The sequence below is a fragment of the Prinia subflava genome, chromosome 6, assembly GCF_021018805.1.
Source record: "Prinia subflava isolate CZ2003 ecotype Zambia chromosome 6, Cam_Psub_1.2, whole genome shotgun sequence".
In the NCBI taxonomy this organism is placed as follows: Eukaryota; Metazoa; Chordata; class Aves; order Passeriformes; family Cisticolidae; genus Prinia; species Prinia subflava.
The window spans coordinates 17,019,202-17,031,672 of record NC_086252.1 but is presented as its reverse complement, the minus strand read 5'-3'; the positions used below and the strand labels follow the sequence as shown (position 1 = coordinate 17,031,672).

General features: G+C 38.5%; 1 long non-coding RNA gene across 2 annotated transcripts in view; it reads left to right on the top strand.

Moving 5' to 3' along the window:
* Window positions 1-12,471, top strand: part of LOC134551826 (uncharacterized) — a 47,941-nt gene that overhangs the window by 495 nt on the left and 34,975 nt on the right. The window lies entirely within an intron of this gene.

The following is a 12,471-nucleotide window of genomic DNA, read 5'->3' as shown; positions in this document are numbered from 1 at the left end:
TCTTAGTTTTCTCATAGCTTTCAGGATTAATTGTCATTAAAAAAAATACTCAAAAAAAAAAAAAGATCAAACTCTTAGACAAGCTATTTCACAGTTAATTCTTGGCTCTATTAGAACCACATATTTAGGATTTTTACACAGTACTATTCATCAATAATTACTGAGGTGCTTGGATCTTATTTTTCTAAACCTAAATTTATGTTTGGTTACATTTTGAAACACCTAATATCCTCCTAGGATATCTCATAGTAGACTTAGAATCCAAGGTACCAAAAAAGAAGTGTCTCAAGAGCTTGGTAGATATTTTAATTATTTCAGAATACAGAAAAAATAATTTCCAAAAACCATGGAAACCATAATTTTACAGGTTCCTGTATCAAATTAATTTCATTGGAACATAAAATCACTAACACAAAATTCTTGTGGTTTTTTTAAATTAATGGTATTCAGACAAAATCTGGTTGAAATTGTCTCAATGACAAAAACAGCAGCTAAAATTATCCCACATTTAGGGTTCTCTGGGGTAATTTCTGTCAAAAGGAGGAATTTATATCATTCACAATATATATTGTTCTAAACAGCCAGGCTTGTGAAGAATTAATGCAAAATCAGAAGAATAAGAACAAGTACTCTCTTTGTGCACTTTTCCCTAATCTGTCCTTCCCCTCAGTTCCCTGCTGTGCTTCTGAGCTCTCCCGAAGTGTCTGCCTGCATCTTTTCTTATTTGCTGGGTGTCCTCTGTTTGTGAAACAAGTCCCTGGCATCTGGATTTATGGCTGGTGTCTCCATGGCTGAGTTTTCACTTGGTATCGCCATTTGGCCCAAATCTCAGCTTCTCTCTCTTTTTAAATGTCTGTCAATATCCATAGGTTGGTGTTGATGGTGTTAATGACATCCAGCTTGACAAGAGGATGGGGAAGGTTCATAACATTTTCCTTTTGACTCTAAGCTCCCATTCAGCTATTTCCAGCCCTCATAAAGGGTAGTGCCCTATCTTTATTCAGACAAGTAACAAACCACACCTCACTTCTCTGTTTATTAAATCTACAAGGATCTGAAATAGGGATCCAAAGCTGTCTTAGAGTTTCGTATTGTTACATATTCATGTATCACAGCAGCTTCAGAGTACTTTGGTTTAGAAAGCAGCTTCTTTTCTCATCCAGGAGCAAATGGGCAGGAAGGAGGCAATACATGGAGTCTCATTTTTTTGCCATTGTTGCTTGGAATTGGAAAACTTATGTTACAACTTTTTTCTGTAACATGGCTAAGCCTAAAGACTTAATCTAATATTACATCCCAAGTTACATTATAAATATGATTTGATTTGTTAGTTTTGGAGCCTGTATGACAGCATTGGTTTTCATTCCAGATTACATCTAAAACAAGAAAAAGGCAGACAGATTTCCTAACAAGCCATATCTGTTTATCATCAGTTGCCAAGAAACTGTACAGTAGCTTAGAGAAATGGAGTGGTTTTTTCCTATGGCTTACAAGTCTAGACCAACAGAGGACCTTAAGAAAGTGGGGATCCACATGTTTTATAAAATTTATCTCTTGGAAATAAAACTTTGGATTAAATTTATTTAGTGCTAAATGTAACACAGAATGATTGTCCAAGAATAAAATCCTTAAAGAGGCATTCATATAAAAATGCAACCAGAAATTGCTTTCATGTCTGTAACATCACCTCTCCATTCATACAGCTCACAATCTATTGACTGTGAGGCCTTATTTGCTTGTATCTTTTAAAGACTGCAATAGACAGAGCAAGAGAGAGCCTTTCCTGTACTGTGATCAGCCAGGTATCATTAATTAACCACAAATTAGAAGTCATTACTGATGCTTATGTATGTAATTTTCCTGAGAAATGTCTACAATACAATTGTTTCTATAGGAACTTTGTAAATATGAGCTCAAAGTAATCCAAAGTATCATCAGTTTATTAGCACAATGCAATTGTTGAGTCAACAAATCCTTCACCACAAAAATGTGCAGGTGAAAAGATCTGAATATAGGTCAGCAGTTGTTCTGGTATTTTCAGTAATTTAAACATTTCTCTAACTCTAGAAATAGAGAGGAACCATAAAGAGACAAGAACTTTTCTTTCTGGCAATGTAATCACATTTAAGTCCCAGTCAGTACCAAAGTTCATCGAAGGAATGGGCGTCATTACAAATATTAACTGTAATTTTAAATAGCCTGCAATAAAATCTGCAGTTAACTTTCATAATCTTTCAAAATATGCCTATGACACTGGAAAAAGTAATGTACATGCAGATGCAATAGCTAAACCTAAAGCTATTTAAATATCTGCATTTAAGGGCTTTCTGAAACTGTTCTGCAGTATTTTACTAATAAAATAACTAAAAATTATTTTCTCCATAATCAGTTGAACCTACTAGAATAACCATGACATTAAAAAACCCATCTATTCTCCAATCAAATTTATTCAAGTGTTGTCAGAGATGACATACAGGAAACAAAACAAGATAAATATCAATATCTAAGCAATGTCTCCAGGAGCAAGTAGATTGCATGAGGAGATTTAAGTTTACCAAAATGACTGAGCAATTTTCCCTTGTCCCTTTCAGGTTCTGAGGGTATTCATATCTGTCCTAACTGAAGGGCTTGTTTATTCTGGATCTTAAGTCGGGCTCAGATTTGCTCCTGTGCACTCAGCCTGCTTACCTTTTAACTTACCAACACAGCTTTCATTAACATTTATAGAAATTTATGTTGGTTTTACATTGATAATTGTTTGCTCCCCTGAAAACACACTTATGATGAACCATAGCTTTATTTGCTCAAAATCTTGCCTCTAGATGCTTTAAGTTCTGAAGGGTTTACACAATAAAAGGGAAGATCTGCAAGTCTACATTCGAGATTTGGAACTATCTGACCCACTAGAGATATCTTACCTTTATTTTTTTTTAAATAACGTTTCACTTAGAATTTGTAAAATAAGATAGCAACATCTGTCCCAAGATTCATATATGGAAATATTTTATTGTTTTTCCTGTAGTTAGTTCACAACCATTCACTGAAGCATAGGAGTCCTCTCTTAATGAGGAATTCTTTCAGATGGGGTGTGCTTTGACCTCCTGCATAACAACAGAGAGTTGAAGTTTGCAAAATATTTTAGAAAAGGTAGCTTAAAACAGTGATTTTGCTGGGTTTCCAACATACACATCTGACAATCACAGATGCCAAGCACATGCTGCTGATGCTCCTGGACTGCTATCCCTGTTGTCCAGATCCCAGTGAGACATGGCACAAGTGATGGATCTCTGGACAGTTAATGTAACAAATGAAACAAACCTATCATCTGATTCGTGCTGTGGGCCCCAAATTTTCAGGCTTCTCACCAAAATTGTATTTCAGTCTAGAATTCCCAATGTATCTGCCATTTTTTTTCAAATCTATGTTCTCTCATGTCCCATGCATAAGACATAATTAGTCCAGACGAACTTCCACTAGTAATAAGTATTTGGATATAGTTCTTCTAGGTATAGGAATATGTAATGAAGTCATCTCTTCATGAGTCTCAGATTAAACTCTTGACTCTCCTTATAAAATATACAATTGCAAACAAATCAGGATGCCTCCTGATCTCCCTTTCTTGGATCTTTTTGAGCCATAAAATTACCACCCAAGCTATTTAATAATAACAGCCAACAGCTGTGGAACAGATATGATAAAAAAGAGATATTGGTCATTTTGAGCAAATCAACTTTCTCTACAAACTTAGAAAAGAAATCCGTAAGGCACAAACTCAAATGCAAAATCACAATCCCAGACAGCAATACAGCATTAAATCTTCAGCTAACAAACTGGTCTAGACTGAAGAGACCTACTTTTACACCTTCTTTAGTATCAATCATCTTGACATGTGAAAACTACATTCATTAAAAAATAGTCTTTAGACTTTTTTACCAGTATGTCTCTGTTTGCAGCTCCACTCACTGAGTTTTAAGGGTTTCACTTCTGAAAGGATCAGAGGAGAGAAATCCAAACAGAAAAGATGGATTTTCTCTTTGTTCTTTTTATTTCCAGTAAATATAATTTCCAGTAAAAGAATATAGCATAAATAGAATGTGCCAGGCCCAGTCCCTTTGAAGTTCTTACAGGAAGGTGATATACATCCTCACAAACTCTCACATCCCCTACAGAATAGGGAGAACAAGTTAAAAAGAGGAGCTGTGGGCTGGGTAGCTTAACACCACATCTATCCTTGGTTTCTAGAACATACCTGTGAGGCCAGAGATGGTCAAGGAGTCTGAAGCTGCTCTGAGTTGTGTCTGGGACCCATTTCAGAAAAGAAACGGCAGAAGGGACATGAACTGTCCCTATTCTTCCCTGCTAGGCCAGTGATTTCTCTGTTGCTGGCTTACTCTTCCTGGGACTCACTGAGAAATCCCAGGCACACAAACACATCGTGTTGTAAAGGAGAGACATTGCTATCCCTTGTAGCATCATCAGGCCATAACAGCTTAAAGATTCCAGGAAGCTGTGCCCATTTCTGGAGTCACACAGAAGGAGTCACTTAAGAACACTGCTTCTGAAATGAGCATTGTGCACTTGCAAATGAGATCAGTAGAGAATAGGACTAATCAGAGAAACTTCCACATTAAGTTTAATTTTTGTCAGTGGAAATTATTGTTCCAACACACATTAAGAATATTCTCAGGATTATAAAAAATGAAGATGAAAAACAGTATTGTCAGCACCAGCCCCCTGAACACGGAATATGTGAGGACCAACATTGAATTAAATGTCACTCCGTGGAGTCAGAATAAAGAGTAGAGCACCACAGGATGTTCCCATCTCTCTTTTCTTCTCAGCAGTCAAGTGTGCTTGAGTTACCAATACTGCTGCAGGTTTTAGCAAGAGACCATGACTATAAACCAGTTTTGGAGAAAAAATAATCTTTAAAAGGAAATTTTCCTGGCGTAAGGAAATTTTCCTGGCGTATTGTCATACTCATTCTTTTAATAGCCGACATCTATGTTGTATAGCCTCTCTAATTTCCTCAAATTTTCATTTTAAATTATTAGGAGATATCTTTGTACTTCTGTACTGGCCAGTAATTATATCAAAGTATTTCTTTTCATTTTTCATTTTTGTAAACTAGTTGCAGAAATTAAGTCTGATCAATGCACTTTGTTTAGCAACTATAAAGTCCTTCATTTGGGCAATATTACTGAAGTTCCTAACACAAACTCTAAAGTAGCTGGGAGTTTAACTGATTCCTAGAAGTGCAATGAAAGTAGAACAGATAAAAAAGGACATTTGTTGCTTATGCAAATGAAAATGTTACAGCAAAGCAGCTGGGGAGAATACTGTGGATGTTTACATTTCCCCAACATGCTTGTATAGTTTCTTCCAAATTTTCCAGGCAAAGCTCACCTTTTTTTGCTCAAGGCCTGGAATGCAGTGAATTGTGTATGGCACCTAATATTTATTCATGCCATTGTCAAGAACATCTTTGCAGCTCCTGCCAAAGTCTGTCATTGAATGTGTTTGTTCAGCTGCATGGCAAAACATAATACACAGTCATCATTTTTACTTCATCACCTACTCAGTATTTTTCTTCTCTGATTAAATTAACTCGTAAATACTGTGCTTTTCATGCCAGAAAAAAATCTTACAACATCCATTCAACTAATATCCATTTGTACATTTTTATGTTCTTGAACATTTAGCTACTCCAAGAATTAGTTCTGAAACAATGGAAAAGCCAAAGGCTCTAATTTACTGGAGACTTCAGAAAATCTAAACACAATTCCAAAAGATTGCATATTCAGGAAAAACTTTCTGCTAAGCTAAATTTCATCATTACTCACTATCAATTGTAGAAAGATGCACAGGAATGGAGAAAACACAAGGATAGTAAAGGAATTGGTAAAAAAATGTTTAACACCTCTCTGCACTTCCAAAAAAAAAATTGAAAAAAAAAAAATTGAAAAAAAATGAGTGTATTGGAGAAGACTGACTGGAGCACAGGTGTCAAAGAACAGAGTTAGGCTGTGAGAGTAAAACCAGAGCACGTGAGGGAACCTGGCTTGATGCTTCAACCTCCAGCACAGTAGTGTATCACTTAGGTGTGCTGCTACCTACAGGAGGTAAAGCAGAAATATTCTCTCATGCTACAAAGAGATCTCCTGCCCCAGATGGCACAGAAACCGCAGCTTGCAGACATTTGACTCTGTGTCTGGGAATCAATGGAAAATAAGATTCCCTCAGAAGGCCTCTGCCCTCTCTCTAGGTAGGTTTAATTTAGGTGTTCTTCTCAAACCCATCCTTAAACATTTTCAGTGATGAAGACTCTACAGCCATCTCAAAAAATCTATTTTGCCATCTTCAGAGTCAGAAAGCTGTTTCCTAAGGTCTAGTATGAATTTGCCACAGCAAATCTGTTTTATCTACCACAGAGAACAAATAATTCCTGTAAAAGGCTGCAGTAAATAAAATCAAAGGCTGTTCTCATGGTCCATCAGTCTTTTTTATTCTAGAGAAAGAAATACAATACACTTCTGGCAATTTTTCATACATGTCATATTGCTGTGACCTGGTTATTCTCCCCTGGATTCTAACTACCTTTGTGTCTTTGTAGGAGTTTGGTGCCCCAAAACTTGACATAACACAAGCTCAGGCCTTAAACATTACTGAGACTGTTGTTCAAGACAATGCCATGCAACATGGTGTCAAACAGTCAGACTACCTGTGCCCTATCATTTTCCCCCTTTACCTGTGCCCTGTTACTCTGTTTTAAGAGGAAATCAAATCAATTTGACATGACTACTTACTGATGAATTTGTTTTCATTAAGTAGATGAATTTCAGAAATTCATATTGGCTGCTACTTATTTCCTTATGATCTTTTGGGGCTTAAAATTAATTATGAATTGTGGGAAAAACTTTGGATAAATAGATATTCAGAATTCTTTTTCTGTTACTCTCCCTTTCTGAAAGAATTGGTGTCACATTTGACTTTTAAAAATTTTTCTCGTCAGTCTTCCCTGTGTTCTCCAAGCAATTGCTAGCAAATTTCAGGTGGCCATGATGAGACTGATTCTGGGATAATTAAGAAGTGTGTCAAGAAAATTAAAATTTTTTTTCCTGCCCTTATGTTACTCAGGTGAAGACTTTACCCTTTTTAGCTGGTGTTAATTATACTAGCCAGCTGCTACCGTTGATGCATTTAGTAGAGTCTGATCCAATAAAAGGTAGAAAATATTTCAGCTGTCACAGCATCCTATATCCTTTTCTCATCTTCCTAGCTGAGACTTCCTGAAGACTATCATTTTACTTTTCCCGCTTTGCCTTTTTCTTCTCCTATGCACTGTGAGTTCTCTCTATCACACCACCCAAACGCTGCTCCCTCATTGTCCTGCGGTGGAATAGTGAGTGCCATATCTTATGCACACTCCTCAGATCTTGGCTTCTTACTGTTCACACAGAGGAATGTACTCACCATTTGCTCAGGCCCTTTCATGTCTGAGAAAATCAGAAACCAACATTGCTTGACTGAGTGAAACAGGAACTTAGAGAACCCAAAGTTATCTGCCTGGCAATGTCTCCCTGAGACACTACACCTTTCAGCATTTTTGAAAGTTAAGGCTCAGTCACAGTGTGCAGCCCCAACCACAGTGTACAGCACGTATGGAGGCAGTCTGGAAATGTGAGCAAAACAAAAGAACTAATGTGGAATAGGCCCCCAACCAGGAAATTGAGAAAGATGAGTTGTGACTTACCCAGTCCTGGCTGAGAGGCCTCGTTAAGTCATAAGACCGAAAAGATGTCTGACAAGAATAATTCACCTGATGAAACAAAATCTAAAATAAGTCTGGCTCTGAATTCAAAGTCCAAACATGAGGACACTGCAGCTAAGCTGGATTCAAATTGAAACAAGCCTGATCTTCACTGAGCTTTAAACAGAGTCCCTACACTTTCATTGTTCAATACAACAGTGCTAAGGAAAGTGAATTCCCTGCTGTATTTGCTGTCCTTGTTTCAAACAAAGCAAAGATATTGTCAGATCTTAGAAGATGCCTGGAAATTGTTCAGCAAGTCCAAAAGATCCTTTTGCTGAGGTAGAAAGTGAGCCAGCATTTGAGAAACTCACAAAAAATTGGAAAACAATCTCTAAGAAAAAAACCCCATAAACCTCAACTCTTTTGGAAGACTGATTCCCCGTCAGTTCTACCCTTTTAACTAGCACCACCAAGAATTTGCTGACCAATGCCTTTACCAAGAGTTTGATAGTTAAAGCACATAGATTTCAGGGCCTTAGAAGATTCTGCTACCTAATTATCAAAATTATCCTTTGCTTGAACTTCCAGATTTAATGCTTTTTAGGAGACTCTAGATGTCTTCTTTATCATCATGCACATGCTTTGAGCTCCATTTTGGACATCCAAGCACATTATATCCTTCCTAGCAACCTGATTCTCTTTCCTGGGGAATCTATATACTTTCTATCCTTTATATGAATATTTCAGCCGTATGAATTCTCCCACCAAGTCCCTGTTATTCCAATTCAGCTGTACTCATAATCAATTATTATGATTGTCAGTTTTCTTTGTTTATTCTTATCTTTGTCAGTGTGATTGTTATTAATACTCATAACCTGTTTAGTTTCTTTTCCTTGTGACTTTATTAGGAACTATTACATGTATCTATTACATATAGTTTTTTTACCCTCACACAAGTTGGTGGTGGTTATTTTAGTGTATGGACATCTGCCAGCTCTCTCCTTAACTCTTAGATTAAAACCATTCTTTCCAGGCTAGCAAGTGTTCACAGATTTTTTTTTTTCTTCTTTTACTGTGGGCTCAATATTTGCCCAGCAACTTACAGAATCTCACTAATAGTCAGGGTAAACTAACATCCTTCCATTGTCATAGGCATAGCTGTATGTTTGTCTTCAGGCTCTGGCTAGACTGTCAAATGTGAGGATTGTGAGGATTTACAGGAGTTCCACCTGAGTTTCTGATCCCCATATCCCTGTTCCTTTTCCACAGATCTTTTTATGTACCCAGCATTGCTTCCAGCAGTATCTCTGTGACAAGAGAGAAGGATGCAACAGAAGAGATCAGTGAAGCAGATGAGTTGCAGAAATAGTGATATTTTGACCCAGATTTCTGGGAAGCAGCATGTCTTTAGGGACATTCAGGAGATGTTACCACTATCTTGAAGATGATGGGACTTACTTGCCATTATTTTCCCTTTTTGGCAAAGTGTCCATGAATCTCACAGCTCTTGATGGTTTCAGCTTTCCCCCATTATTGCTGAGACAGTCTTGTTGTGGTCAGAGCAGGCTTGTTCTCAGTGTTAGCAGGTGGCTGCCGTGGGGTCTGACACTTTGCCTGCGAAATGCAGAAGACTAGACATTCCCTCCTTCAGTACTGGACACCATCTAATCCAGCTTACATTGTCTCTTTGTCTGGTTTCTTCAGTGGTGACTGTGTATATCCTGTTTTATGATAACAGATGCATCTCTGCCTGACCACTTGCAGATCTTTTCTCTGCTTCATAAGAGATTTTAGTAGTAACCACAATCCAAACCAGATGTCCCTTCCTACCCAGCCTTCTTTGGAAGAGAATGTAGGTCACACTCCCTACAAATCTAATGCAGGACTGGAGCCAAGGCATGGAGGATCAGGTCCCCATCTGGGCACGACATTCAGTTTCCTAATTGCTTTCACAAACTGGGATGTTACATGTATAAAGATTTACATTATTTGCTACACTTCACCAAAGATAGTAGAAAATCTGTACCTTCAGAACAGGAGAGAAAAGGGGAAGGAAGAGCAAGACAGAGGCAGCTTTAAACCATATATATGTTTCTGTGGGATGCTTCAAGAGCCCCAGTAACTAAGTTTGGGTGCACTCTGAGGAGTTAATCATCTGCCCTGAATGTCAATGGCAAGGGAAAATCCATGTTTCCAGGCAATGGAAACACTCTTTCCAGTCTCAACAGAACCCCATGCCAGTCAGAAGCTTTTTCCTCAGTTACTGAGCAGGAGGAATGTTACCCTACCTAGATTCTTTAAACTGCTCTTTAGACCTCTGTAGCTGGAGCACAGGAACCACAGCCTAGGCAAGAATATGTCACTATTTCCTGCAAAGGCTAACCCTCTCTTTGTCAAAGATGGAATAGCCTTTTTTTTAGTCATATGACCAGAACATGGCTATTACCTGGCCAAAATGCTGACTGGCCACGTACCTACCACCTGAGCAGCACTCTTGACACGTGGCAGCCACGCTTTCAGTCACCAGTCATACAAAAACTGGAGGGGACTGTTCAGCTACCAGAGATAGGCAGGAAAACTAACGGGGGAAGAGCAGGTCCTCCAGCATTATCTCTTTGAAGTTTTATTACAGCAGAACTTCCTTCTGAATATTTGAGTGGCTGCCGCAGGAGTGCTGCAGTTCAGCAGGCCTCTGTCAGACTCCCTCTGATGAGCATTAACATGCAGGCTTGGGGAAAACCTCTCCTCTCCAGAACACACCAGGGTCTGCTAAAGTATCCGAGACCTGCCTCTGCTAAGAATTGTACATACTGGGGAAGGAAGCCTTTTGTTACAGGTTTTACAGCTAGTATTTGCTTGGGGTTTTCTTTTGTTTTCAAAGGAAGGAAAATAAAATGAATTTAACAAGCAGGTTCCAGATCTTTTACAAGATAAACTGATAGGTTTTGTGCAGTGATTCTCATGTTTTTACAATATAGTACCCATTTAAATTACCTTGTAATTAATTAGTTCACAGTGTTGGAAAATCTGGTGAATGCATATGGAATCCTTAACTTGCCTTTGCAACTATTTGAAGCATTTAGGAACCCATCAACCAGGAAAGAGAACAACATATTGCAAATACCATATGGGCATTCAATGTGAACTTGTCAAAGGAAAAGAGAATTAACCATTTTTTACATTCCTTGTGGACTGCATTTTTTTTTCTTTTAGAATATGAATTGTTTCTAACCACGTTTTATTTTTAAAAACTCATCAGAAGGCAAGGAAATTTCCAGGTTACTAAAAAACCTCAGCAGTTTTACTCTTCTCCAATGATTACCTAATACATTTGTCTCATCTGCTTTCCTTGTTGTGTGAAAACACACTGAGGAAATGTGTAAATGTAGTGAATTGTTCCCAACTCTTTTATTCACCTTTCAGCATGCTAGTTCCTTCCCTTGGCATTGATATCATTATGCATTTGTCAAAGACAGACTGTCACTTTAGAGCTTCTATTATGTGCAAGATTTGGCAGCACATTTTACCTTTGGGATTTGCTTATATCCTTTGCATGTTATTGTACTGCTTTGGCATTTGGCAAATTCAGTACACCCACTTCTTTGATGTTCATTCCAGCCCCTAAATGTGGAAACAATGACTGAAATTTTGGATCAAAGCATCCCATAGATGGCAAGCAACATAGTTTTGTGATAATGTACAAGAAATCCCATAGCTAGACTCTAAGCCTGTAACTGTTCTACAATTTATGTACTCTAACATTCAAGAAAAAGAAAAAGAAGGAGAATAAAGAACACAGAGGTTCAGCTGAATTCATAACAATGAGAAATTTCTCAATATAAAATATTATTTTAAATAGCAAATGAAAATGCTCATAGAAGCATAATAATTCATATGTTAAGAACAAAATTAAATGAGGAATGACAATGTCTGGCTCATATCTGTTCTAGAATTGAGGAAAATAACAACCTTCCCATTTTTTACTGTTTCCTAAAAAACAGTAGCAAGCGTAAGTACAGTAGTCAATTAAGCTAAATGCAAAATTTAATCTGTGATTTAAAATAAAAGAACCAAAAATATTTAAAAGAGCAAATTATTTTCAAAACCAGCAGTTCCATTGACATTTGTAGTGAAAATGAGAATGGCCTGGTCTAGTTAATTTCGAATTAGGTTGCGCCGAAAACGAGTCAGTGTAAATTCAGCTTTCTCACTGTCCATGTGGGTGGACAAAAGTGTGCAGAACACCTAAAACATTTGGGTTTAGTGGTGTTTGGTTTTACGTACACCCGGATTAAGTTAAATTAGAAGGAACAGGATCTGTTACGCGGGACGCGATGCAGTGCAGGCGGTCCCGCAGCCGGGGTGTTGCGGGCTCTGCGCCGGCCGCAGCCCCGCGGCGTGCGGAGCCCGGCCCGCGGGGACAGCGCTGCGCCAGCCGTGAGCAACACTGCCATCCAGTGGCACTGTCCCCGCTCACAGCCCCACAGCGCCCGGCCAAGCCACCGCGCCGACACAGCGAGCCATGCTCTGCTTCCCCCGCAAAGGGAGCGCCTGCCTCCGGTTAAAGGGTAACCACAGAGTCAGAGCAACTTGAGCTGCTGTAAAACCTGCTCGTTGTACCCACGGGCAGATTTCAGCCGTACAAAGCAGCATCCTCTTCTGGTTTTGGCTGGGGCAGTGCCCGTGTGGGGGACAGCACTGAGCTCCAGGCCGAGAGC